Below are 26,042 nucleotides of genomic sequence, written 5' to 3' on the forward strand. Positions count from 1 at the left end.
GGCTTGGTTTGTCCTTTGAGTGGTTTTTCTCTAAGGAAGTTCCTCTTTTTGCTGACCTCCATTGTTTTTCATTTCCTCCTCACGGAATATTTTGTTGAGAACATTCTGTAGTGCAGGCTTTCTATTTGTAAATTCTTTTAACTTTTGTTTATCATGGAAGGATTTTATTTCATCTTCAAATCTGAAGGTTAGTTTTGCTGGGTATAGGATTCTTGGTTGGCAACCATGTTCTTTCAGAGCTTGAAATATGTTGTTCCAGGCTCTTCTAGCTTTTAGAGTCTGGGTGGAGAAGTCAGCTGCTATCCATATTGGTCTCCCCCTATATGTAATCTGATGCTTTTCTCTTGTGGCCTTCAAAATCCTATCTTTATTTTGAATGTTAGGCATTTTCATTATAATGTGCCTTGGTGTGGATCTGTTGTGATTCTGTGCATTTGGTGTTCTGTAAACCTCTTGTATTTGATTTTCCATTTCATTCTTCAGGTTTGGGAAATTTTCTGATATTATTTCATTGAATAGGTTGTTCATTCCTTTGGTTTGTATCTCTGTGCCTTCCTCAATCCCAATAATTCTTAAATTTGGGCTTTTCATGATGTCTCATAGTTCTTGGAGATTCTGTTCATGATTTCTTACCATCTTCTCTGTTTGGGCAACTTTATTTTCAAGATCAAATATTTTGTCTTCATTGTCTGAGGTTCTGTCTTCCAAGTGGTCTAGTCTTTTGGTGATGCTTTCCATGAGTTTTTTGGTTTATTGTTTCCTTCATTTCAAGGATTTCCGTTTGTTTTTTTTTTTTTTTTTTAGAATCTCTGTCTCTTTGTTGAAATGATCTTTTGCTTCCTGCAGTTGCTCTTTCAGCTTATTGGTATTATCATTCATTGCCTGCATTTGCTCTCTTATCTCATCCTTTGCTTCATGAATCATTTTAATCATGTATAATCTGAAGTCCTTTTCTGACATTTCTTCTAACATACTGTCATTGGATTCTATTAATAAAGAATCTAGATTTGTTTGGATCATTTTCTTCCCTTGTTTTTTCATGTTGTTCATGTATCTTCCCCTCTAGCAGTGCAGATTTGGGGTATTGCGGATTTCCCCCTATAGGCTTATAATGACCCTATAGGTTTCCAAAACATTTTCTTTAAGGGGAGATCAATATTAGCAGTGCCCAGTTCAGACACTATGCAATCCTAGACCAAATAGCCCCTATGAGAACAATAACAAAATTGTCATAATAAACAGAATGAGTACAAATATTATCTTCAGTATAACAAACAGATTTGCAATAAGGTCTGCAGTTTCTAATGGAGGACAAAGAGGATGCAGAGGGATGTAGAATGTGGCTGTTAATGGGATAAGAAAAGAATATACAGAAGTTCTAGATAATAGAAAGGGTTAGAGTGTAATCAGAAGAAATTGGATGTTAGCATGAAGAAAGGGAGAAAGACTCTGAGGGAACAGATAAACAAAAGGAAAAGAGAGTAAGAAAAGTAAAGAAATAAAAACTTAAAATTTTTCAATAAGGAGAAAAAAGAAAATCTACAGTATAACAGTCATATACTAATGAAACCTCCCAGTGTTCAGTAGCCTGATGCATGAGAGGTACCTGACATTGAGCTTCACGTCTCCAGCAGGCATCTCAGGATGGGATTTTCCCCACCTAAAGATCGGAGCTCCAGCTTCCAGGATTATCCAAGATGGCCACTCTGGCTTTGAAATGTGTTGGCAAATGGGGAGCTGCAGGTCAGGGTGTGGACATGGTCAGCTGGAGGTCCTGGAGGCGGGGTGTGGTTGGTCAGGCAGGGGTCCTGGAGTTCGGGTGTGGTTGGGGGATCCTGGAGGCTGGGTGCAGTTGGTCTGGGGTCCTGGTGATTGGGCGCAGTCAGTTGGTCTGGGGGTCCTGGCGGCAGGGAGCAGTCAGTCAATGTGAGGGTCCCGGAGGCAGGGAGTGTTCGGTCGGGCTGAGGGATTCTGGAGACAGGGCTCAGTCAGTCTGGCCAGGGGTCCTATGGGGCCTGGCTGTTGTCTCAAAATGGTGGCAGCCACATGTAATCAAACCTGCAGGTACTGTAACAGTGAACTTCCAGGCAACAGCAGGCAACCGGTACTCCACTGGTGGTCGGTGATCAGTTTGCTGACTGTTGTCGGACGATTGGGAGGTGAATCTCGTGCATTGGGTGATGGATAGGTGTAAGGCAGGCGATGGACAGGTGAGAGGCAGGCAAATGGCGGATGATAGGTGGATGATAGTGAGCAATCTGCACTCAAAAAAGGTGTCCATATGCTGGCAGACTACAGGTGGTCACAGCAGACAAATGGGGTAAACAGCAGGGGATTGATAAGCAGCAAAAACTGCCTCACCGAGAAACAGATATCCTCTACTTGAAACCGGAGTTACGGGGTGACAAGGAACGCAGCCTCCCTCTAGTCCGCCATCTTGGATCTCCACCATGAGTATTTTAAAGCAATGAGACTTAACTATGTCGCTCTGGAGTAGCTTATGCAGATGCCAGTCCTGTAATATCAATGAATGAAGTGCCTGTGGGGAGGGGGGACAAAATTGGAAAGTGTGTATCTAAAGATAAGTCAAAGAAGACATTTTACTTTCAGTTCTCTTTTACCAGTAGACCTCTTTTGTTTTCCTAATATTCTGCAATAGAAGTAACTAAACTGTTGAAAATTACTGTTGAAACATAAACCTTTCTTTCCGTTGTGTTTTAAAACTTGTCAGGAGTATGTGATCAGAAGCATGGGGTTGATTGTCCCAGGTTTTGTAAGCCTGCCCCACTACAGCCCCAGCCATGTGTTTGACCATGTAGCATGGAGAGAAGCTGTTCCTTCTGTCAAAATAAGGTCGCATTATCCAGGGTGTCCCTGGTCCCCAGAGGAAAGGAAGACTCTGTTTTGTAATTGTGGATCCACTGGGAGGGAGCGGATGAAACTTAGTTGGGCACTTCCATACCGGAAATGGTGCCATCTGTGTGTTATATGACCTACTTGGCATGGACAGTGGTGTTTAATTGAACACACATAAATAGTAAAGCCACTAATTTTCATTTACAGTGCAGATACTGAAGAAACAAATGGTGAAATGGCAGTCTTACCATCTTTTCTCTTCAGTTGAATTTTAAAGTGACACATTATTATACTTTGAAAATGTTTATCTTAAACATGTATCAAAATCTTAGAAAAATATGATTAGTTATCTCTTCTGTAGTTTTTTAAATATTAAAATGGTTTAATTTAAAGACATTAAATTTAAATCAGTACTACTTTTTAAACATGTGTGGTAAGAATGTTTATTCCTCCTGTAGTTCCTCTGTTTCTTATTCTTTGATCCACTTTCTTGTCCTACCTACAAATAGGCTTTCTTCTAATTTTTTCCTATTTCAGTTTCTTGCTCTGTCTTTTCTCCATCTTCCCTTTATCCCTTTGTTCTAGGGTTTCTTTCTCCTCTTCTGTCCTGTATCCGTTTCTGCCATCTTCTGTCTTCATCCTCTTTGATTCATTCCACTTCAGTCTATAGTTTGACCATCTCTCCTTGGTTTATTTTTTAATGATATACAAATATCAGCAGTTTCAAATAGGAAACAAGCAGGCACCCAGATGCATTACCTGTGGCTATCTATTTAATCATTGACTAGAATTCTCCTTTGGTCCAGCTAAGTAGGTAGATGTTCACTGTGGGTTTATCATTAGGGAAAACATTGTAGTTGTTTCATGAGCAGTATAGCTGGTCAACTTTCTAATCTCAATCAGTTAAAAATAAGTAGTAGGTTTTTCAGGGTGATTATTTAAAGTGCTTTAATGATAATGTACAATGAAAGTCAGCTGTATGCAAAATTAGAAAATCTTAAAGTGTCTTGTGTTATAGATCTATACCTTGGAGCAGGTTAATTTTTCAATGGCACTCTTCATTTTCTCCACATTGAGTTATATATTGGTACCCATGCTTTATTGCTTTAAAACTTTCAGACCTAAAGGATTTAAAGTTTATTATTGCAAATTTTGAGCAGGATGGAAAGGAAAGGGAAAAAAATAATTTTCCTGAGTGAAGGGACCTTGTTCCTATAATAACATTTTGATCTGAGGGCTATGCTGTGATAAATAACTCCTCCTGTAGAATCTGGATGAAATTAACCCTTGGAGAACGGTATATATCCCTGAGGCACTAGGTGGCCGATTATGACTGCATGTAATCTGTTTTCACATAGTTTGGTGCACAAATGCATGTGTGAGCTGAGTGTAAATGCAGTCTGCCTTTACTTTTTTGAAAAATCTTTCTGAAGACTCATTTTGGAGAGCATTTTTCTTTTTTGGGTGCTGGGGATCGAACCCAGGGCCTTGTGCTTACAAGGTAAGCACTCTACCGTCTGAGCTATCTCCCCAGTCCCTGGAGAGCATTTTTCTAACACTTGCTTGAATCTTCTTATTGTCATCTTGATAATCTTACTGTTTGAGTAGGATTTTTGTTGTATTTGAATATTAATATATAGCAGCAGAATAATTCATAATTATTCTTGGATTCACCATAGCTAAAGGAACACTTTTGTTCATAATTTCCTGTACCATAACAAGTTCTATTAAAATATTAAGGCTTGAATATTTTCAAGTATAACTTATTTTTTCCTCCTAAACTTCTGAAGGAACACATGGTTTCAACTTAATTTATAGAAAATAAATTTGCATTTATTTTGCATGTGAACATTCTGCATTGTGGAAATAGTATTGAAATGTATAATTAACTTGAAGAAAACAATATTTACTGAGAATTATATGAATGTACAACCAGTTTTCTTTCTGGAAGACATTTTCATGAACCATCTAGAAAGTACCCTTTGTGATTATTGTTTATACTTTCCTTTTTAGTTTTCCATGCATGTTTTACCAGACTTCTAAGGAAAAGTTGGGTAATTTTTAGGATGATAATCACTTGTGTCTCATTTCAATGTGGTTCAACCACTTAAAGTTTTATTTATTCCATTCAATTAACTTTGAGACAACTGTAGATTTATATGTAGTTGTATTAAAAAAGAGACATCCTCTGTCCACTTCATGTAAAACCTTCCTCCCAGTGGTCAAATCCTGACTTTGAAGTTGCTGTAGCTCAGGTATAGACCCCTCATGTTGACCTCTGATAGCCACACCTATTTTCTCCTGCTGCCCTCCCACCACTCCTGGCCTCACTAATCCTTTTCCATTTTTATGAATTTCTTATTTCAAGAATATTTTACAAATAGAAACATACTTTGGAACCTGTGGGTATTTAAAAAAATTTAACATAATTCTTTGTTGATTCTTTCACTTTGTTGTGTTTATCAATAGTTCATTTCTTTTTATTGCTGAGTAGTATTCAATGGAATTTGTGTATCATAGTTTGTTAAACTATTAATTCATCAAGGGCATACAAGTTGTTTTCACATTTTGGCTATTACAGATAAAGCTGTTATAAGCATTTGTGTATAGGTGTTTTTTTAAAGATAAATGCCTGAGAATACAATGGCTGGGTCATGTGTTCATTGCCTGTCTAGTATTTAAGAAACTTGTTTTGAAGTGGCTATATTGTTTTTTACATAGCAATGTGTGAATGACCTAGTTTCTCCATATCCTCATTAGCATTCAACGATGTCATTGCAGTGGTCCCCTTTATATGCAGGGGTATGTTCCAAGATACACAGTGGAAAGCTGAAACCATGTATGGTATTAACTCTATATGTACTATACTTTTTCCTATACTATAAATATTTTAATTCATAAATGAGGCACAATGAAAGATGAACAGTTACTAGTAAAATGGAATAATTGTAACAATAAATTGTAATAAAAGTATTTAAAACTTAGGAATGGTTTATTTTGGAATTTTTCATTTAATATTTTTGGACCACATTGACAACAGGTAATTAAAACCATAAAAAGTCAGGGAACTACTATACCTTGTATTTTAGTCACTTTGATAGGTGTGTTATGAATACTTTATTTTGGGTTTAATTGCATTCCCCTAACGTTGAACATTTTTTGTGTGCTTGTCATCTGTGTATTCGTCCTCTTTGGTAAAATGTTCCTGTCTTTTCTGTTGTCTAATTTGATTGTTTTTCAGTGTTGAATTTTGAAGGTTCTGTATATTTTAATACTTCACTGAATGTGTGGTTTACAGATATTTTCTCCCACTCTGTAAGCTGCCTTTTCACGATCATTTTTGTTATTTGGTTTTTATTTCTTAATCATAAACTTAATTCTGCAATCCATCTAGACTTGGAGGGAATAAGGAAAATCTGGAACCCAAAGAACTGTTTTGAGAGCACAGAAATTATGGGATATTGCACGCAGTTGGGGTGGAGGGTTGCTTGCCTTAGCTCTGAAAGAAATGGTCTTGTGGTTAAAATAAACACAAATGCACTAGAGTTGTCCATGGTTGGCAATGGTGATCTTTTTTCTGGTGCCATTCTTGGTCCCAAAGTGCTCCATGACTTTGTTCATCTTATTTTCATCTTCTCTAGACCACATGCTTGCATTCAGCCACTCAGCCTTGGCAGTGCAAATGAAAAACTGGGAACTGTTTGTGTTTAGTCCAGCATCTGCCATGGACAGGATGCCAGGATCTGTATGCTTCGGATGACGTTCTCTTCATAGATTTCTTCCTGTAGATGTACTTGCCTCTAGTGTCCTTATAGCATATGAAGTCCACACCTTGGCACATATACCTTGGAAGGATTTCTGTGTAAGCAGGACACCTTATAACCAAGTCCCTTCTTTCCAGTGCTCAGGGTATGAAAGTTTTCCGCTGTCTTTGGAACTTTGTCTGCAAATAGCTTCAAGGAGAAATGGCCCCCAACTGGCTGCTGATGGTGACCTTGAAGGACACAGTAGGACTGACCATGGCAGGCAGCGGGTAGGTCCAGGCAACATTGGCATCTGCAAGCTTGTTTTCTCATATTTTTGACAGAGTCCTTTGCAGAGAAAAAGTTTTTAATTTTGTTGAACTCAGATTAATGTTTTTTTTCCTTTTGTGGATCATGCTTTTGTGTCAAGTTTGAATTCTGCCTGTCCCTCAATCTTAAGGATTTTCTCCTGTGTGTCTTTCTTAAATTCATTTTATGTTTCCATTAAATTCCATGATTCATTTTCAGTTACATTTTTGCATACAGATTAGAGTTTTTCTTTTTTTAACCCACGAGTGCCTCATTGCTTCTGCATTATTTGTTGAAAAGTAAACTTCGTCTTTAAAGGAGCAGAAGTAAATATTTTGGGTGTTTTGTGCTATGTAATCTCTCTTACAATTACTCATGGCTACATAAAAGTAGCTATGGACAGTATATAAACAAACATGTCTATGTTTCAATGAAACTTTTATTTGCAAAAGTAGATAGGAGCTGAGAGGAGAAGGGAAAGAGTAGGCACATTTGGTCCATGGACCATAATCTGCAAGCCTGGGCACTAGATTGTCATAATTTAACTGTCCTTCCATCTCTTTAACTGCCCACTTCCTTGTTGTTAGTTTGAGTTCTGTCAGATCCTAGTTACCTTAAAGATAAAATCATAATATAGCCATGTACCTATAGGGATGGCAGTATATTGTTTGGGTGATGATGATTAAGTCTTGTTTATTTTTTTGATATAAACCATTGTAACAAAATTGAAGCACAAAATAAATATTAGGAAAATGTTTCTCTTAGAAAATCAGGATAACCAGGAAATTCTTAAATTTATTTTATTGACTGTGTTGCTAACAATATTCCCTTTAAGATTGAACATTGCCAAGAAGCTATTAAAAAGTGATGCAGTCACATCATCAGCTCTACTGCAGAAGTCATAATTCTGAGAGAGTGATCTGCAATAGGAAGGAGTTCTGTCACATATTTATGAGTATTTTACAGTCCTCTAACTAAAATTAAGCCCAGTGATAATGGCTTCTGTGAATACAAGGATCTGAAACGAATGAAAAATGTAAGAATGAGTCAGTTATATGAGGCATGATTGTGTCTGTGTGTTATGAAGACGAGAAAGGGCTTTTAGGGCTCTTCTCCTGAGAGCCAGAAGGTTCGTACACCGGCCATTGACACCATTTCTGGAAGATGGTTGTTTAAGTGAACATTTAAAAATTACCTGTTGCAGATCACTTCTCTGGGAAACATTTATTCTCTTCTAGGTGGTATCAGAGGAATTGCATATTCAGTATCTCTTACTCTATCATGTTTCCATCCAGTTTTCATGGTTTTAAAGGAGAATGTCCAATGTGGGGTAGTAAAGAGGACTGAGTGAAAATAATGCTTCAGAACTGAATCAGCACAGAGGGGTTGAGGTCATAGGATGGTAGAATTGAAGGATAACTAGGGAGGATTGTTGGAGAGGAGGCCCACTAGAAACAAGGACTTTGTCAAATCTGTGCCATTTGGACCTTTGGTGTCTGCCCATCATTTTAGCTTCCAGAAGTGAGAAGTGTTATGATGGAACCTGGCACTGCCTCTCTTCCCACTCTGTTCCTCACCCCCTGGACTTTATAAGACTGAGGGCGATGATTAATGCAAGTCATTTAGAACAGTGCTTGACACAGAGTAAAAACTGAACAGAAGATGTTGCACCTAGCATTTGATTGCTGATAGATATAACATAAACATTGCTATCTCTTGTCTCTTGGTATAAGAGAGGAAATCTGTCATTCTGTGACTTAAGTTGTCCCAAGTTAGAATACTTCTTTACATGGTATTTTTTTCTGCTGCCTCATTTAATATAAATAATGAAAATAAAGTTGTATTGAATCAGTCACGTTTATTTGTTCACATACTATCTGTGGCCACTTTTGCTCTGCCTATAAGGTGAGTAGATATTACAGCTTATATGGCTTGCAAAACAAAATAACGTTTGACCCTAGGTTGCTAATCTTTATATGTAGGATTTTCTGATTCAGAGTAAAAGTAAATAAAATGTTCTCATTAAAGAACAGCTTTTAGAAACCATTTAGTTGTCTTTTCTTTTACATGTCACACTGAAGCAAATAAAAGCAGATAACATAAAATTCGGTGCTTCCTCAGATTTGCATTTGTATTGCTACTAAAGTTGATTTTGAAGATTTATTATAAATTAGTAAAACATTACCATTTGTAGTAACCTGTGTGAATTAATTTGAAGGTTTGAAGTTGTTCCTTTGTTCGTAATGAAAAACTAAACCAATAAAATTTGTGGTACATTGCTTTTGACTTATTAAGAATAAATTCTTATTCACATTTATATCATGTAATATTTCACCTTCTTAATGTGAGTATTTCAGGACAGTATGGAGCCAAACTAGCTTGCAGTACCAACTTACAGCACAGCACTCTAGGCTGGGGGCTGTGTGGGGGTGGGCAGGGAGTGGCGGGTGGCCTTCATCCAGAAGGACAGGTTAACACCAAAGGAACAGAACTTTTATAAACTCTTTAAATAAACATTACTATTATTTTACTTGGATTCAGAGCATGAACGTGGGCTTAAGATAAACTTTGAATTTAGTCCTGATTTTGAATGGAGATATGCATATGGCTTTAGTGAGTGCAGTTTTGATAGTGTGATTGTTAATGGCTAAAACAGATCAGCTTTGTGAGTACATGGGTTTTCGGCACTGTCTCCTCACCGGCAGGGGAGTATCAGACAAGTGGTGTTTCCAGATAGCAAAGCAGATGGTTCATGCTTGGCAGTACAGGGTGTGCCAAACAAGAGACAGCCACACAAATGCTAGCCTTAGGGAGAGAAGACAATTGCTGTCAGTTCTTTATAAGTCTGTATTCTGACTTCAGAATGATGTGAAAAATAATTGTCTGTTTTAAAAAAGTATGCATTAAATGTACAAGTGCAGCCTGTGATTTCTGAGTTCTCACTAAAATAGTGGAAGATGATAGACTTATTTCAAAATGGAAGCCAGTTCTTAATGTTTGACATTTTTGGGATAACGTGGTGGCAGGCTACTTGGGCCTGATATACTACTACCAAATTCTTATTAAAATACCCATGAATATGACAAACACAGCAGTTGTACTGTAAAGCAAAAGCCATATGCTGTATGGTTGGTGGAATGGGTTGAGAATAGTCTTGGACCATGCAGCACATGTTCCATTCTCTGAACTAGAGCAGGATGAATGGCCCCACACAATGTAGGGCATGTTTAAAACTTAGGTAGTGTGCCTACATTCTGGAAACTGAGGAATATGCTGAGTGGCAAAGATGTATCACTCTGAACTCAGTCATGCCAGGATCCTTCACCAGCCTCTTCTCTCTGTCTTCACTGCTTCTCTTCTTTTGACTTTGATTTAAAAGCTACAGCTTCCAGTGTGTGGCCCAGCAGCAGGAATGTGGGGGAAATGCAAGGGGTGCTGGTGCAAGTCACAGAAAAGCTTTTAGGGCTGGGGCTACAGCTCAGTGGTAGAGCACTTGCCCAGCATTCTGAGGGCCCTGGTCTCAATCCGCAGTGCTGGGTGTGTGTGTGTTGGGGGTGGGTGGGGAAGAGTTGGAGATTACTTAAAAACTCGTGGGGAAAGAGGAAGAGAACTGCATTCTGTGTGCTGGTGTACTGCCTGTGGTGCATGTGAGAGGACCTGACTCTCACCAGGAAGTTGTGCTCTTTCCAGATGCCTGGAAGGAATGTCCGTCACATGTTACCAGTCAGGCTGAGGGTAAAGCACGTATTATTTCATGTCTAATCCTGAAAGGAGAACTTGCTAGCAGTTAGTGGACATTGAGGATGCTGAGGATGTGTTAACCTGTCTGTGCAGTAGTCTCTGATCTAGTTTCTCACCAAAGTGAGTGGCTTATGAAGCCACAAATAAATAAAAGGAAAGAATGACGTCTCTGAACATGATTATGTGTGAAAAACGTGTAACAAATTTAGTAATTTAGTACAAGTTTCCTGGTGTCTTAGGGAAAAAAGGATCACAGGCAGAAGAAGAGAAGAAAGCAGAGGCCCTTAAGAAACAGACTGATGAAAGCAGGAGTGTCAAAGAAACTGGATGAGATGAATGAGCACAGAGAAATAACGATTTCAGTAAGACTTAAAATGGAGGCAATGGAAGAGTCATATGGGTGACAAACTTGAACACTCCCAGAGTGCACAGAAGAAACAGAGGAAGATATGCAAATGAGGAAAGTGGGTGTGGAAGGCAGATAAAGGCCTTTCAGTCAGGAGGTGTTCCTGAACAGGAAGCCAGAGCAGTTATCAGGAAAATCAAAATGAACTTTGCTGCACCAAAGAAAAGTGTGAGTAAATAGCAGAAGGACCCCTGAGAACCAACCAAAATTAATGAGAAAGTTTCCTGCTTAGACCTGCCTAGCAAAATATTTGAATTTTAAGGATAAAGCAATCCCAGGAGATAGAGAAGGTTACCTGCAAAAGAGCACAAATTAGGTTTATCTCGGGCATCTTGTCTATTAAATGGCAGATGTACACGTGTAAGCCTGTGGCCCAGAACTGTATTCAGCTACTTTGTTAATATATGATTTAATGACTGTTTTTAGTCATGTTCCATCCATCCTATAAAAAGTTACTTAAATACATGTTTTTCATCTGTTAGAGATCATTCTTGGATTTTAGCTTATTTCTCAGATTTTGAAGGAAGAGACTGGCATGAAGTCTTACTGTCTCCTGACCTTTTGGGAAATTGGTATGCATTTATGTGTCATGTTCTATGATGGGTGGTTAGCAGTACAGGGTAGCCTGTTTTATCAGATCAGGAAATTGGATTATTCAGAGGAAAATGTGTCCTGAATTACAGTTAGAGTATTAAAAACACACTCATCAAATAAAAAATAATCTGACTATATGTATTTTATGAAAGGCACATTCAAAATAAAATGATTTAAAGGCTTAAAGAAATTGATAAATGCAAACAAAGAATGGGAGTATTCTATTTTAAGATAAAGCATAAAAATAGAACAAGGTTGGGCGTGGTGGCCTGTACCTGTAGTCCCAGTTACTTGGGAGCCTGAGGCAAGAGGATTGCAAGTTCTAGGCCAGCCTGGGCAATTTTGTGAGGACTTGTCTCAAAAAATGCAAGGGCTTGGGATGCATCTCAGCGTAAAGTGTTTGCCTGGCATGTGTGAGGCCCTGGGTTCAATTCTCAGTACTACAAAAACAACAAAACAAAATGGGGGCTTAGGGGCGGAAACAAAAAGCATAAGCCACGATAAATACCATGAATTTTTATAAGTGACATCATAGTAAACATTATTGGGAATGCAAAGAAAGAGTAATGAGACACTGCCTCTTTTTGACAGATGAAGTGACACAGTGAGGAAGGATAATAGAGTTTGTAAATCTTCTAATATTAAGGATGACTGAAGGGAAATACACCGAGACCTGTACCCTACAAGCACCTTCTTTCCAGGGCCACAGGGAATTTTGTTTTTCCTTATGCAGCATATTCTAGGCTGTAAATAATCTAAAATTTGAGCAAACTGAGAGTGATGCAAAATTTATTCTCTAACAGTGGTGAAATTGCAAAACTGTTATACATGAAAATCATTAAAAAAGCAGATTCTATTCCCATCTCCCAAGTCATTTCCTAAGTAATTCTTGATTGGGTTAAAGACATATGCAAAATTGTGATTATAAATTTTCTAGAAAGAATATTGATGTAGAATACGTATTAACGCTGAGATGTGATCACAGCAACAGAATAGAGAAAATTATTTTGTTTTAGAAAAAGGGAATAAAAGTCAGGCATTGCAGGTTAGACATTAAAAAGTAAAGGAAATCATAAGGAATACTATCAAAGGTAAAAAAAAAAATACGCACAAAACCAGTAACAGTACCGCTGATACATCTAAGGACTTTTCTTTGAGGAAAATGTCCAGTGTTTTAATTAAGGTTTTGGGTAAACTGAGAGCAAACAGTATAGAAAACTAGGAATGAAAACAAAGAAAATATGCTTTATGTGATTGTTTATAAATTAGAAACAAAGTAGGTACTTTTCTAGAAAAATATAAATTACCCACTCTCTCCCTGCAACTCATAGGCCCAGAATTTTCCTTGTTAAGTGAAAATCATACTGCGCTGACTTAAATTGTTTCTAACAGACATGAGCAGTGTTTTGCTTTTATTTTTTTACCCTTTGCGACATTGTTGTCTTTCTCCCATCCATTAGCCCTTGCTTTCCTGATTTTGTCAGGAATCCCTTCCGTCCTTAGCTCCATGGTTTGGACTCCTAGATTTAAGAGCCAACTAATGGGAAAGAAATTGTCCTAGCACTGTTTGTTGAAGAGACAATTCAGTGGGAAATAGTGTTTTAAACATTTGTTGATAGAGAGATTGGATATCCACATGCAAAACAACAACAACAAAAAAGACCCAAAATGGGAATCATATCCCTTATACCAAACACAAAAATTAACTCACAATGTATTACAGATCTAAATTTAAGAGTTGAAATGACAGAACTTTTAAAGATAAACCTGGGGTTAAGCAAATCCTTTCTTAGATGTGATATGAAAAAAGTGATAAAAGAAAAACTTGATAAATGTAACTTAGTCAAAGTTGAAAACCTTTGTGCTTCACAACACTCAGTTGCCTCCTAAATCATTTTGAAGCTAGGAAGAGAACTAATCTGAGGACAAATTTTATGCCCTGAGAATGGCAGAGCAAAGAGAGGGTAGAACCTGGGTTTTTCAAAACATCTTGAGTCTCTGGACTAAAGAATCTGGAAATGGTTCTTCCTCTGGCTTTATCTTTATGTGGGATGGTCAGTCAATTATCAAAGTGGAGTTTTTTGTTCCTCAGTACATAGTATGTGATACACAATGACAAAGAGCTAGACTGGGGAGATAGTGTGTGGTCTAGGAGTGTACATTGTAAGCTGTAATGGCAGAATTGCAAATGTGTGAAGAAGATGGATTTATTTCAAAATCTAGATCTAAATTCTAACATTTTAGAAACTAATATTTTTATATTTCTTAAAAAATAAGAACAAAATGTAGAGAAAAATATTCTTAAGGCTTTTGATGTTGAAACTTAACATTTAGAAGCTAGAATCCAGTAGTTGATATAAAAAATTTCATCCTTCAGTATTATCAATGATTGAGCAGTATGAAGGAACTTTATATCATTCAAGTTATGAACAAGTGAATGAAGGAACAACTCATAAGCTCTCAATGGATGTTAGGAAGTTATTCAATAAAATTTAACATTTATTTTTTTAAAAAGAAAACCCTGCTGGACATGGTGGCACACTCCCGTAACTTAATGACTCAGGAGGCTAAGGCAGGAGGATTGTGAGTTCAAAGCCAGCCTCAACAAAAGTCAGGCACTAATCAACTCAGTGAGACCCTGACTCTAAATGAAAATACAAAATAGGGCAGGGGATGTGGCTTAGTGGTTGAGTGCCCCTGGGTTCAATCCCTGGTACCAAAGGGAAAAAAAATAACAACCCTTAGTAATAAGAACATAAGGACTGAAGGGTGTTTTTCATCTTAACATAGCCAGAGGTGTGTCTTAATAGTCAACATTATTTATACTGAAGCCCTAGAAATGTTTACTTCAAATTCCCAAATGAGGCTATCAATGCTATTTTAATATTTTTGGTTTGGAAGTGTGATATTTTATATTTAACCTTGGAAAATATATAGTAAACAGCAACAAAGAGGAGGCAGATTAGTGAAATTTAAAGATGTGATTGGAAAAACAAAAGTAGACAAGTTTTTAGGAATAATAGGTACTTTTAATGCAATACACTTGTACACATACACACCAACAATAACCATTTTTAATCAGTAATAGAGGAAACTTCATTCATCATTCTGAACCCAAAAGCTTGAAGCAAACTTTGTAAGAAGTATATGATTTATGTTAAGAAAACTGCAGCATTTTAAAGGATCATAAAGACTTGAAAACATGAATCTGTATCTTACTTTTACATAAGAATAGTCAACTTTGTAAAGTGTCAGTGTTGGTTTCTAAATTCAATGTAATTCCAGTCTAAATCGTGCATTTTTTTTTTTTTTTTTTTTTTTTTTTAACAACTTGATGTTCTGATACCAAGGGTAGTTAGAGTATCAGAGGTCTTTGGATTCACAGCATTGTGTAATTTGTAACTGGAGGGCTGGGCAATGGGGAGATTATCTGATTCTGGTATCAGGACTGTTTCTTTAAGTGGTTTTTGCTCAGTAGCAAAGTTCCCTCACTTAACTGATCTTATTTTTTCTGCTTGGCATATGTCAACTTTCTGGAAGACTTGAGACTCCTCCCCTGATGGAAGACAACCTGAAAGTCAGATTGTCATCAGCCATTGTGCTTATTAAAAAGGAGGGTTTTTTCTGCCTTGGCTTTCAGCCTTCATCTTTACTCTGTCTTTGGGGAATTTGACTGCTTTGCTTTAGCCTTTTAGCTAGTCACAGCCCTGGAAACAGTACAGTCTTCCTCTTCCTCTGGAAGCTCCTCACTGTGCCTCTGTCCTTGGCCACTGTACTTCTTATGTCTTCCCAGTTTTCTTATGGTATATCTTTACTGTCCTTCTTCATTGCTTTGAAAAAGGTAAGTTCTTTACCACCCCAGGACCTTTACAAAAGCTTTAACTGTATATGTTCTACATTCCTAACCATGTCCCCCCACCCTACACCACCTAGCCAACTCTAATTCATCCTTCAGGTCACAGATTAATGAGTACTTCTTCAGAGAGACCTTGTTTGAATTTTCATAATCAGTTAGCTCCCTTTCTTATGCTCACTGGTTGAAACTGTGTCATGTGATCATATATTTTATGCAGTATCTTTTACAGTTCAATTTGTTATTTCATTAGAGGATAGGAACGGTCTCTTTAGTTTACCATTGTATATCCAACACCTCTGATTGAATCTGCAACATAAGACATTTACTAAATATTTCTTGGTGAATGTGCAATAATTTAATGAAATATTTTGAATAGCATAATATTACATGTTTAATGGTGCTGTTTCAGCATTTTCCTTACATATTATCTGTAAAATCCTCTGCTTCACAGATGTCAGTCTAGTCTCTCACATATAATAAAGTTAATTGAAAGTTCATTTGCAAGAGTAAATATTTGGGTTTTGAGAAAAACTTGGAAAATGAACACCAGTGAAGACAATTATCTTTACACTTAAACTTATGATAAAGCTATAAATACTAAATGTAATACTAGTTTAGGAGTAGACAGAAAATGAAATAAAATCTAGGAGTAAGCCAGTGTATATGTGGGAGTTTAGTGTATGTCCTATGTGTTTTATTTTAAATTAAAGGAATTTAATTTAAAATGGCTCTCAATAACCTTTGCCTCCTGGAATTCTCATCCTTAGATAGACCTGTCTTATGTTAACTGATTATATAACCAATAGGATAACATGAAAATGATAGTATTTGACTTTCAAGCGTAGGTCATAAAAGACTTTGTGATCTCTGTCTATGTTCTTTGGATTGTTTGCTCTGGAGGAAGCCAGTTACTGTGTTAAAAGAACACCGAGAAACGGAGAGGTCCACATGGAGAGAAAAAGAGGTCTTGGTCAGCCAGCATCCATTTGTCAACTGTGTGAATGCCACCTTGGAAGCAGATCTCCAGCCTTGGTGAAGCCTTTAGGTGACTGCAGCTCAGTGAGATATCTTGCCTACAACCACGTGAAATGTAACCAAACCAGAACCATGGAATTTAATTCCTGACCCACAGAGACTTGAGAAAGTTTCCTGTTCTTTTAAGCTTTGGATTAATTTTCTATATAGCACTAAGAAACTGATCACCTTGTTCAAGAAATGGTGTTGAAACATCTTGGTAGTATTTGGAGAGAGAAAAGTTGAATTTTTACTGTCCTCTTTGCTTCAAGAAAGTTCCAAATGAATCCAAAGTGGAAGAATTAATATTTTGGAAAAAAATGGAAATTTTTAATATTTTAGAGGTGGAAGAGGACTTCCTGCTTTTATAATTATGCAATTGAACCATAAAGTGAAATTGGGAATGCTTTTTATGACACAGAAACCTCATAAACAAGTATGAAAGACAAACCACAAATTAGGAAAACGTGAGCAACCTGTATTACAAAAGGCAAATATCTTTGAGCTATTGAGAACTTGAAAAATCAATAAGACTCTGTAGATGGAATGGCCAATGGCAAGAACAGATAATTCACAGAGTAGAAATATGAGTAAATGTATGAACAGTAGTTATCCAAGAAATGTAATTAAGAATAATGAAAGAACACATTTTACCTGTTAGATTGACAGATGTTAAACAGATTTCTGAATTGGCAAGTTGATTAATAAAATGTGGGTGGGAATGTAGATTTATATGACTTTCAGGCAGTCTCATAACAGCTCTCGAATGTTCTATTTATGTAAATTTATCCTATAGTAATAATTGGGCACAAATAGGTGGATGTATACATTATTAGGAAATCCAGTTTGTTCATCTAGTCATATTTTTCTCCTGTCTTTATCTCATGATTCTCCCTGTTTCTATTTTCCTAATAAGAAATTTCTATGAGACCTTTCTGAATCTGATCTCTACTTTGCAACAGTGTGCTTTTATTTTTCAAACCTTTGATTTTTTTTCTGTACTAGTAACTTCTATGTTACCAGCTCTTTTTTTTGCCATCCATTCTGTTATTCAACCCTGCTTTGAAAATTTTAGTTTGGCAAATACTTTTAACTTCCAGAAATACTTTCTGATAAATTATTTTTTTCTAGGTTTCTGCTCAGTAAAGAGTATAATAACTCTTGAAATCTCTGAGGATACTAATGGAGAATTTTTTTAAACTTCATATCATTTGTTTGTAAAGAGTCCTGGTGATTCCAGGGTTCTTTCCTCTCTCTCCTCTTTTTTTTAAAGATCTTCTTCAAGACCAGATGGTCCTTGGCTGACTGTTCATATTTAAGAAGGGACTGGGTTAATGAATATTGGTGGCTATTGCAGGTTTCCTCTTTAATTATGTTGTAGTCCCCAAGAAGAGAGCGTTTACTTCAGGCTCTGTGCAGAGCATGGAGCATGTGCTTGGTAAGCTTCCCTCAAGGGTGCTGTCTGGGTGGGGAAGCAGCAGGCAAACTGGCTTCCCTCCATATTACCAATGCAGGGACTTATTAACTCTTTCGTAAGGTGCATCATGGTCTTAATCTCAGACAGAAATGCTGCTCTTCCCCAGCTTTTCGCTGAGCTGACTTCTACCCCTGTCTTTCATAGAAGTTAGGAGTTTCCTTTCTCAGTTCCCTCTGAAGTTCAAATATGTACATATGGAGCTCTCCCCAGATATATCACCTGCTCTGGGGTTCTTTTTTCATCTCTGTGTTGAGGGCAGAGGGTTATATGTGGGTGCTTACTATCCTAGTTGTTAAACTGATATTTAATCTGTGTATTGCTAAACTAGTTCTGTCTGTGGTGGTTGACTTAACTTCTCTTGGATATCTGGGAATGGCTTTGTCTTTGGGTCCTCAGTGCACATTGCTTTGTCTTTCTAGGGTCCCTCATGGTTTTGCCCTACATGTTTTCTGTTCGTCAGGTGTTCCATAAAATACATGGTTTGCTGACGGCACCATGCTCTGGTTCCAGAATTCTTTATTTTTTAAAATTTTTTTAGCGCTCTGGTTGTGGCTTAGTGGTAGAGCACTTGCCTAGCATGTATGAGGCACTGGGTTCCATCCTCAGCATCATGTAAAATAAATAAAATAAAGGCATTGCATCATCTACAACTAAAAAATTTTTTAAAAACTATTACAATTTATTTTAGTTGTTGATGAACATTTATTTATTTATTTATTTATTTATTGTGCTGAGAATCAAACCCAGTGCTTCACACATGCTAGGCAAGTGCTCTTCCACTGAACTACAACCCCAGCCCCAGGATTCTATAATTTTTGTTAAAAGCAGTAGTTTCTCCCATCAGTTGAGGAGATCTTAGTGGGAGGGGAAATAGACACCTGTGTTTCATTGACTTGTTCTTTTCGCCATAGGTATGTTATCTCATTGAGTTTATAGAGTTTCCTTCTGCTCACTATATTCCCTGTCTCTTCAGGTTTGGGAGAGTGTACATGTGCAGGAGGAAATGCTAAAGTCAAGGTTGGATTCAGATCCAGGATCTCTACTCCAAAGCCCATTCTCTTATGTTTCTTCTGCTTGTTCATTTTGGCACCTCTCCCATGTTGTTTGTCTACCTCAAACATTTGGTGTTTCTTGTGTTTCTTTTCCCATTCATAGTTAAGAATCTACCACTGAGCATATTTCCTCGAATCTAATGAGAATTCCTTGTCACCTGGTGGCTAATGCAGGTTCCGATTCAGGCCATGAGCCTTGGATGACTTTTTGGGAGAAATGAAGGGGAGAAGGCTGTAGGGCAGGGTCTTCATTTGCCTGTCCCACTGGGTGAGAGACCCTGTTGTCTTCTGTGTTAGGATGTCTCTGTCAGAAACTGCACTCTTGCCCTGACCTCCCACCTCTTTGCTGGAGCGTTGACTGAATCAGTTGAAAGCAGGGACTCTAGGGAAGCTGGGTCCTCCAGCGTGTAGTTTTACTTGGCTAGTCCTCATGCTCACTCCTCATAGCCTGTGCTGCACTGATAATGGGATTGTTCTTAGCTGCTGCTGGGGGACTTTTTAGCTGACACAAGTTCCTTGTATCCTTGTACTTTAGAATTGCCAGCATTGTTCCTGTCCATTTTAAAGTTTTCCAGAATTTCATAATATCTTTTCTGTAACTGTTATTGTGGAGGATGGTGTGCTGGGCATTATGAAGTAAAGATGAACAAAGAGAAATAACCTGTCATGAAGTAGATTATGTATGATCTTGTGCTGGAGACAGGCATTAAAAAATTCATTTACACATGCAAAGCATGGGCATTGCACTGTGGGGGCATATGAAAAGGCAAACCTGAGATTGTTATGGAAGTCTACCTGGGCAGGTGACAGTTGACTAGGATTTGAAGGAAGTGAAAGAATGACCAAGTGATGATGAATGGGTAAAAGTGTGTTCCAAATGGAACAGGATGTGAAAAGATCTTGCAGACAGATGAAGTGTCACTCCTCATGGATATTTAGTGTTGTTATGGATTATTCCTGTTTCATGTGATTTGAGGGGAGAAAAAGTTAGATGAACAATCTTGAATGGGGAGACTTCAAAGAATGATGAATTAAACTCCATAACAGTCTGCGAAAAGCATTAAAATTTACACATACAATATATAAAATATTGGAAAGCAGGATGGCAGTACTATAAATATTCTTGGAAGATGGGGTGAAAAATAATTTTTATTAACTTTGAAACTTATAATTTGAGTTTCAGCTTTTCTGTGAGGGTGGATTATTGTTACAATTGGAAGAAAAGCTCTTAAACTGAATTAAGAGTTGGTTTACAGAATTTAGAGTTGTTAGGTATATCAACTGTAATATTATGAAGATATTACTTACTTGGAATGGCATATGATCGGTAACAAAACCAACCCATGCAATAGAAGAAAATTACTTTATCCTCAAGAATTCTTGCTAGTGCCTCATGACACTATTAAAGCAGTTAAAAGATTCATAGCAATCAGACTTTAAATCTTTGTCTTCTACAAAATGTTTTAAGAGTTATGTGAAAGCTCTCACTTGGTCCTACCTTGAAATTGAAGCATTTGCAGAACAGCACATATTCAGGCCTAAAATGCGTTTGAGCAGTTGACTACTCAATTTGACTAACTTTGTTGGATCAGTTCGGATTGTTTTCAGCTGTACGAAAACAAACATAGGTAATTTCTTAAATAACTTAGAGCAAACTTGACATTTACTTGTAGTTTTTTTCAGGTTCAGCTCAGGTATGGTAGTTAGGTCATCAGGAACCAACTGACTTACCACTCTTATAGTGTGACTTTAGCTTCAAGTGACAGAGCAGCTGCTGCTCTTCTAGAAATTTTATCTGTGGACCACCTAGGCAAAGGGGGAAGGGGGCACTAGTTGGATTTGTCCCTTTTGGTGTAAAAACAACAACAAAAACCCATAGGTTTCACAGAAATTTCACCCATTAAACTTGCATTGACATTGCTGTGGCCAGAAATGTGTCACAGAGCCATCATTAGCTTCAGGGGAACCAAAGAAATCAAGCTTTTATGTTTCTGTTTTTTCTGGAGTTACTGGCTTATAGAAGGTGATAGAAACATGGTTAAGATTACTCAAGGGATGTTAACAGAGTATGGGAGGGAATATGTGAGGGAACCCTCAGGAACTTTTGAGTTGAAGGGACGGGCAAAGGAATATGTATTCTTCAGGGGTGCCAGGAAAGAATGACCTTGAAGGATCAGTTCTGTCAGCACTGGGAGAGGGGTGTGGTGTATGCAAGTTGTGTGAAGGAAGTCAGAGTTTATATTTTCTTATATTCTGGTGAGTAGTTCCTTTGGGAACTGAGGTATGAACTTGAGGTTTAGTAGAGGAAGCCCTTGGTGACCTTGAAGAAAAGCATTTTCAGTGGTACAGAATGAAGAGGTCTAAAGTTGTGAAAGTGAGCACGCATGACTAAACCAAGGCCAAACACAATGGAGGAGTGAGGGTGAAGTGGGGTCAAGAAAAGCCGCCTTCTTTCTTCTCCTTCTTTCTTCTTTCTTCTTTTTTTTAAATTGTAAACAAATGGGATACGTGTTGTTTCTCTGTACATGGAGTCAAGGCATACCATTTGTGTAATCATAAATTTACATAGGGTAATGTTGTTTGATTCATTCTGTTATTTTTTTTTCTTCCCACCCCTCTTTTCCCTCTATACAGTCCTTCCTTCCTCCTCAACCCTAACCCTAAACCTAACCCTAACCCTAACGCTAACCCCTCCCACCCCCTATTATATGTCCTCATCTGCTTATCAGCGAGATCATTTGTCCTTTAGTTTTTTGAGATTAGTTTATCTCACTTAGCATGATATTCTCCAATTTCATCCATTTGCCTGCAAATGCCATAATTTTGTCATTCTTTATGGTGGAGTAATATTCCATTATATATATGCCACAGTTTCTTTATCGATTCATCAATTGAAGGACATCTAGGTTGGTTCCACAATCTGGCTATGGTGAATTGAGCAGCAGTGAACATTGATGTGACTGTATCTCTGTAGTATGCTGATTTTAAGTCCTTTGGGTATAGGCCAAGGAGTGGGATAGCTGGGTCAAATGGTGGTTCCATTCCAAGCTTTCTGAGGAATCTCCATACTGCTTTCCAGAGTGGCTGCACTAATTTGCAGCCCCACCAGCAATGTATGAGTGTACCTTTTCCCCACATCTTCGCCAACACCTATTGTTGCTTGTGTTCTTGATAATCGCCATTCTAATTGGGGTGAGATGGCTTTCTTCTTTCTTCTTCCTTCTTTATTCTTTTTTTTTTTTTTTTTTTTTTTAAGTGCAGGTGATACTAGACCAAGTTTAATTTTGAGGAGTAGAAGGATTGTAGTCCCTATGCAGGTGGAGGGAGTCAGATCCAGGGATAAGCTTAGAAGGAAGAACAAAGCACCTCTGCTTCCCTGAGAGGGGGGCAGGTGTGTGGACTCAAGGGATTTCTGTAATTGGTGACAACCATAGGAGAAATAACTGAAGGGCTCTGTCTCTAGGAGACAGACGAAAAGAAACCTGTCTGCTGTGTTAGCGGAGGTGTCAGGTCTCAGATTTGAAGAGGAAGGAAACAATCGTTGACAGATGTAGAAGTTTGATAGGATGTGGAGTGTAGTTTATGTGATTTTTTTTTTTTTTTTTTAAATTCTCCACAGCATCTGATTCATTGAATGTAGTCTCCAAAAGGGCTGCTGTGTTTTTTTTTTTTTTTTTTTGGGTAACTCAGTAGTTTTCTGTTTTATTGTGTTTGTTGACTCAAGATTACTCTGATGCTTTCATTAATGCAGCTTATTTCTTTCTTGGTGATGAGAAAGAATGCCCTCTTATTTCCTCACTTCATTCCCAAATTGTGAGCAACAACAGAAAATAACCATTGTACCCACTTACACTTTATTAGTGAAATATTCTCTTTTATTCTTGTATTTCAGTTAAAAAAAACATTAAAATTATGAACTTAGAAATGGAGTGTTTTTTTTAACAATTCAAAAATCTTCAAAAAGATTTTTAAAAATGTCATTTTAATGTTTTGTTACTTGTAAAACTTGTAGAGGGACTTTGGCCTTTTTGGGGGGTGGGCCTCTCTCTATATTATCAATTGGATTGCATGCATAATTGAGACATGTGGAAAGTGTCTGACTTAAAAAATGTCTGGCTAATTGCACTGTCTGTATTGAGGACCTGATCTTAAACTGTATGGTCTTGGTATTTTCATGTAATTTTTAGTTTAGATACAAGAGTTCTTTTAAAAGGCATGGACAATTAATTACATGACCGAGAAAAATAATTTCCCCTAAGTTAATTGCACAAATTACTGTAGCCCTAAAAGGTTAATGATTGTCAAACATCTTTGATGCATAGAGCCTATTAAATGCCAGTATCATTTGAATAATTTAAGTAACTAGAAAAATACTTCTTGGACAACTGGGTCTCATCCAAAGGATAACAGCAAATAGTGGTTTTTGTTTTTTGTATTGTTTTTTAGGAAAACATTTTTAGATTTTTCACCTGGAGAACTGAAATAAGTCAGTCGTATGGCCATAATCGATTATTATATTTTAAAATATAAGACATCAAAGCCTCTTACATTTCAAAAGATATTTTGACTGTTAGATCATTTATTATCTTCACTTTGTAGCATTATTAAAGTTTATAAATAAATTTTTATTTTATACAGACAGCTTAGGCCTTAAATTAATTAGAATTAATGAGCAATTATTACTGTAGATTTATGAAATGAAACTTCTTTTTTTAGCTATTTAGAAAATAAAACTTTAATACTAACTTTAAAAAATTTTTGAAATGCCATGCCTTCATTTGTTATGTATTTCTTAAACTTTTATTATTTCTTTTTATGTTTGCTTTTTAGTGTGTTACAGTCAACAGTGCTTCCAAAGTAGTTTTCTGGAATACATTTTTATTTTCAATAGGAGCATATCTTGAAGGATGTTCTGAAGAATCCTAATTCCTTTGAGAGCTTTTCCAAAAAGAATTCTGTGGTTCAATAAATGTAGAGAGTATCTACCGACTCCTCTTTCTAGAAGAGTCATTGTTTACATTAACTAGTGAAGAATCTGAGAAACACTGCAGCAAAGAATTAAATCAATGTAACATCATCTAATATGGAGTTTCCAAAATTTATCTAACAACAGATGTGTACTCTTGTTCTGTGCAGTGTTCATGAGCATCTTAAGAACTTCGAGTGACTTTGTGTTCTGTGCAGCCGTTTGTGATGTACTGTCATATTAACTGGAACTTACCTCCCATATCTTGCCCTTCAGCATGCAGATGTGGTAGCTGTGTGTGTCTGCTACTTACATTCTTGCATCAATACCTGTATCTATAAATGTACATATTATAAGCATACGTACACATACACACATGGATGCTTATATATTTGTTTTACTCACTACACTACCTGCAGTATGTAGCAGTATAATCAGAAAATGTGACATAAATGGGTGAGAAAATCTTACCAGTCAATGAGATATTTTTAACTATTTCCTTTAAGGTGGAGAAAACCTTTCCATCAGGCTCAACAAGGTGTGACATTCTGATATATGCAGATGTGGTTGTCTTGGGACACTATTTTTTGTACTAAATATGTTAATAAAAAGAGGTCCTGGATTTTGGGTCTGGAGACCTAGACTTGGGCATGGATTCTACCAGTTTTCACTCATGTCACCTTAGGCAAATTATGGATTTTCTCAGAACCTCAGTTTTTCTCATGATTGATGACAATTCTTAGTTTGTAATGTGGTTGGAATATAATTAACATACAGAATGCATCAAAAAATTATTTTTACTTAAATTGATATAATGCTGTAAATGTGTATCTTTCCCTTTATGGAATAAAGCTCTATTAAAAAATAAATGTGATTAACCTAAACTTTCTATTCCATATGTATTTTTGAGAAAAAATATTTCTATTTTATTTTGATGAAGAGAAAATGAACAGAATGAACAATGAACAGAAAATGTAATTTTTTATTAATAGACAATAGTGAGTGGTCTTTTCCTATTGTTTAAAAACTTCCACCTTTTCCTAATTAAAAAAACTTAGCAGGGTACAGTGGCACACACATGTAATCCCACTGACTTGGGAGACTCAGGCAGGAGGAGATCACAAATTCAAAGCCAGCCTCAGCAACTTAGACCTTGTCTCAAAAAATAAAAAGGACTGGGGATGTAACTCAATAGTTAAGCAGCCCTGGGATCAGTACTTTTTACTCCCCTCCACCCTGCAACCAAAACAAAATAATGTCTTCCTGTTTGGCCTCAGATCCTTTGCTGGTCCCCTCTGCCTGATCTTCCACACACAGTGACTTGTCCCTTCTTTTCTGTCATAGTTTAGCTCTCACGCTTAACCTTTCACCTTCCTGACCACCTGAAAACTCCTGAATGTGTCTGTTTTTCCCTTTAACCTTCCTTGTTTTATCTTTATAATTCTGATCACTCTCAGGCATGTTTTTACATGTTGGTGAGGTAAATGGAAGACCCTAGTCTATAGCGATTAGTAAATCATTGCAACATTTATAATTCTGAATATAAAAATTTCTTTGAAGCAAATTTTTGTTGGCTTGTACAGTTTTTCATACCTATTTCAGCATTTTACAACTGATGAAACTGTCAGATATACAGGTTACTTAGTAGTGAGACTTTTGTAAAATTCTGATAGAATTTTATCAAAATACTGTGTTCTTTCCTCTTTCTGCATGGAAATTGTTTTCCCACACGAGGGAATCTGTGATTAGAAAATGTTATAATTTTTTAAGAAAATTAAGTAATGGGAAAATACTTTCCTTGACAGATGGAGTAGGCGGCAATAGTGATATTGCTGGTTGATGGTGACAAGTTCTGCTTCCTCAAATTTTGAAGTTTCAACATTAGAGAAACACGCAGAGAAAGCATATAGAGCAGGTTTTATTTAGAGGTAGCAACCCAGACTTCTCCCGGGAGGAAGAAGCAGGTCATGGCTGGGATCCCAAGAAGTTAAAGTGCCCTGCCCACTTTATAGACTAAAGTTTCCTTTG

The 26,042-nt window shown here is 37.0% G+C and overlaps 1 protein-coding gene across 1 annotated transcript in view; it reads left to right on the forward strand.

Annotated features, from left to right (window-relative positions):
• Sdk1 (sidekick cell adhesion molecule 1) overlaps positions 1-26,042 on the forward strand; it is an 881,670-nt gene that overhangs the window by 87,328 nt on the left and 768,300 nt on the right. The gene's annotated exons all lie outside the window — the stretch shown is intronic.

This window comes from Sciurus carolinensis, chromosome 18 (assembly GCF_902686445.1).
Source record: "Sciurus carolinensis chromosome 18, mSciCar1.2, whole genome shotgun sequence".
Taxonomy (NCBI): Eukaryota; Metazoa; Chordata; class Mammalia; order Rodentia; family Sciuridae; genus Sciurus; species Sciurus carolinensis.